This window comes from Olea europaea, chromosome 22 (genome assembly GCF_002742605.1).
Source record: "Olea europaea var. sylvestris chromosome 22, O_europaea_v1, whole genome shotgun sequence".
Classification (NCBI taxonomy): Eukaryota; Viridiplantae; Streptophyta; class Magnoliopsida; order Lamiales; family Oleaceae; genus Olea; species Olea europaea.
Window position 1 is genome coordinate 2,689,741 of NC_036258.1, and position 3,459 is coordinate 2,693,199.

Genomic DNA, 3,459 nt, shown 5'->3' on the forward strand with positions numbered 1-3,459 from the left:
TTTTAGGGGATGGGATGATCATATATTTGGTATAAATTAACGAACAGTACCAAATTGTATAGTAAAATATGGATAAGATTTAGGGATTGTTTAGACAGAGCTTTCGATAAAAGTCTTAATAGATTTTGATGAAAGCTATGAACTGTATGTTTGAAAAGTTGATAAAAATTGTGGATCCTATCAAAAGTGATGTTAACTTTGACCTTAAAATTTTAACAACCTTTCAAGTTTTCCCAACTATCACTTAAACTTCTTTTCTTTTTAGTTTGATGTATGTTTACTAATTTTATGCATACAAAATATTATATAGATCGCCAGTATATGTGGCTGCAATGGATCAAAGTAAATTTAACCCCTCAAGGTGAAGTTCATGTACTGATATGTGGCATTTTTGGGTACATTAAGCCCCCGTTTGGCCCTCGTTCTTTTCAAATTTTAATGGTTGAAATAATCTTTTTTTTGAAAAATGTGTGATTGAAAAGGAATGAAAAGTTTTTGATTTGTGTGTAATATTATTCTATGGAAGATTGGGTGGTTGAAATTAAGAGAGATTAAAAAAATTAAAAAGAGAAGGGAGCCCAAACAGGGGCTAAACATGACACAATTTAACGACACGTAAAGAAAAAAACATATGATGGACCAGACGATCAGTCCATATCAATCTAGTGTTCAAAACATGTCAATAGAATTTGTTGTTTCTACTGAATTTTTGGTATATGGTTGCTTTGTAGAATTGGCAATTTACATAACAAATTAAAATAATTAAGCAAGACTATTCGAATAATTTTATGTCACCGTGTTTGTCGTAGATTACTTCATCTACTTAAAATTCAATTAATATTTTAATTTTTTATCAGATCATGTCATACCTAATGAAATGATGTAAGGCTTAATTATTCAATAAACAGGGCATATTTTTTTCATATTTCTAAAAGCTTTTCTCCTAATTCCGATCTTCTCATTTGATAAGATAAGGGGAGACACATGAACCACAAACAACTTAGAAAGAATCCAAAAACGCAAGATCTTCTTTTTTTTCTCCAATAATATCAATAACTTATTACATATTAAACCAAAATGATATATATGTTTATATACATTAATATCGTCAAAACGTCGTCTCACATATTAATCTATCTCATTACGTCAGAAGTGTAAATTATTGAATTATCGACGAAATTTTGAACTAGTAAACTTTTATTGGCTTTCGTACTACACGTCGTTTAAAAATTTAAAGTGTTAAAAAGAGGATGAATTTGTTCAGTTACATCTATAACTTCAAGAAATATTAACTTCTTCCTCTTTAATTTTTAGTAGGATTGGACAAGATGGAGAAGATTGAGCATAATTTTGTGTCCCCACTCCAGCTAAAAGTACACACCCTCTTGCTGCCTAGGTTATAATAATTGCACAATGATATAGCTTGTAAATGTAATTATATGAATCTAGAAATTATATGTCAAAATAGCTATGATAGTGATTCTTCAGCTACCCTTTAATCATATGCCACTCACTTCCCAAATCTTCCTTTCACAATTTCCCATCACTGTTCTGGTAGACTTTTTTTCTTCTTTAATTAATGTGACAATTTTAGATAATTCATACTCAAATGAGGTCCTTTAAAATTGTTTGTACATAAGTGTGATACAGTTTCAATATAACAGGGGTAGATTACAATAATTTATATTGTAGTAGTGATTCTAATTGCTTCAAATCTCCAAATATGCCTCACGAAAAATATAACCAAAATGGTGAAGAAATATCCATGCAGTCAATTTCAAATTTATTGGGAATGAAACTTATTACGATATTACTGGGTATGTAATTTTGCTTTGAAATGTTTTCAATTTTTAAAGATACAAAAAAGACTCGAGATCGAGATAAATAATTTAACTCATACAAATTTAGATTGTGAATCTTTGAAATCCATAGTAGGAAAGGATAGACTTTTTCAAATTCAAATTGATTTTAGAACCATAATTTCTCCATTTATAAAATCAATTTTGTTCTTATTGAGCTTACCAAACAATCCATACTAAAGATAGTTTTAGCAACAAACAACTTTTTGCATAAACGTTTTGAGATTAAGTCTTTTAACACAAACATATATAGCGATATTTGTAAAATTCATATGTAACGATGTTTCTAAGACGAAGTAGCGAAAAAAAGATTCATATAATTAACCAAAATTCATTATCATTGTTGTAATCGTATATTGAAGTTCAATCATGTGTGTTTATGTTAAAAGAACACGCATTTAAAAATGAGTTTAAGAAAATTCAAAAAGCTGTGCCGAACAAGTGCTTAATAATATCACCAGAAGATTTGACCACCTAACAATGCAATCTCCAAACAGTAGTACCTCATATAACTTGGACCAGTAAACATGTGTGATTTAGCAAAACAAAAGGAGATTGTCATGTAAAGATAGTACCAGTAGGGCACAAGGATTATCTTCTCTAATTAACTTTTTTGTTTTTGTAATCTTTTAAAAAGAATTATTAGGCTATGTAAGTGCCTGTCGTTTTCCCTTGTTTCCCACTACTTGCGTTCTTGATAATTTAAGGCACAAAGCACTCAAAGCTAAATCTGTATTATCTATATTTTATTCTAATTAAACTTTGGTGTTTAAAATATTACAGTATTTTCCGTAAAGCCTCATTTTGATTGAGAGAGAAACAAGAAAAAAATTAATGGGGTATCAAAATAAGTAATTATGAGTATGTTTATTTATGGTATTTTAGACTAATACGACTAAGGTAGTAGATCATCAATTTTAATTGGTCGATTGCTATATCCAATCTATCGAGTCAATCATATCATACATGTTGAATAAATTATATTATTTTCTTTTTGTCTTATTGTTCTATTATTATAAAAGGATAAATGGACATAAATTACTTAATATTCAAGCAGAAAACGATGAATATCCTTCATAATAAATATTTTACAAGTTAGATTTAGTTGTAATATGACCAAATAATGAGATCATTTTTCTCCCACTTCACATCTTGAATTGGCACAGTTCTTACAGAAATAAACCTCCCTTGTTCTGGTAGTAAAATAAGGGCGATTTTGTTAAATAGTCTAGTCAAACAATGTATTTGATTAAATAACATTGTTTCAATGTTTGTTGGTCAAATGGTCCTCAATTACAAAATACAATAAACAAATAATATCAAATGTTCAAAACACCCTTACCATGGAAAAGACTCAAACACCCCTTTCAATCCAATCAATTTCCTCAATTCATCTCCAAAATGCATCAACGTGATTTCTCTGTGCTTGCTGCTCTAAATCATGTTTTTTTCATTATATTATTTACCTATCTTCTCCAATAATTTGATCATTTGAACAAGAATTTTGGTTTCCTTATTATCTACTATATTTGAAGAAAAAAGAAATGTATTTTTAGAAATCTCATGTATATTTGTACTTTTATTGTTAAATATAGTATAA